This window comes from Myotis davidii, unplaced genomic scaffold (assembly GCF_000327345.1).
Source record: "Myotis davidii unplaced genomic scaffold, ASM32734v1 scaffold710, whole genome shotgun sequence".
In the NCBI taxonomy this organism is placed as follows: domain Eukaryota; kingdom Metazoa; phylum Chordata; class Mammalia; order Chiroptera; family Vespertilionidae; genus Myotis; species Myotis davidii.
Genome location: NW_006284328.1, coordinates 74,658 through 74,956, shown reverse-complemented (window position 1 = coordinate 74,956; position 299 = coordinate 74,658). Strand labels below are relative to the sequence as shown.

Genomic DNA, 299 nt, shown 5'->3' with positions numbered 1-299 from the left:
AGTGAAGGTGATAATTTATGTGAATGGTACTCCTAAATCAGTATTATAAATGCAAGATTCTAGTGCTCTATTTTTATGCAGATGAGGAAACCCCCGAGGGCTCTGGTTTCAGGCCTTATCCTAGGGCAGTGGTTCTCAACCTTCTGGCCCTTTAAGTACAGATCCTCATGTTATGACCCAACCATAAAATTATTTTCGTTGCTACTTCATAACTGTAATGTGTCTACTGTTATGAATCGTAATGTAAATATCTGATATGCAGGATGGTCTTAGGCAACCCCTGTGAAAGGGTCGTTTGA

General features: G+C 39.8%; 1 protein-coding gene across 5 annotated transcripts in view; it reads left to right on the top strand.

The window, feature by feature from the left end:
• Positions 1-299, top strand: part of PFKFB2 (6-phosphofructo-2-kinase/fructose-2,6-biphosphatase 2) — a 29,113-nt gene that overhangs the window by 2,822 nt on the left and 25,992 nt on the right. The gene's annotated exons all lie outside the window — the stretch shown is intronic.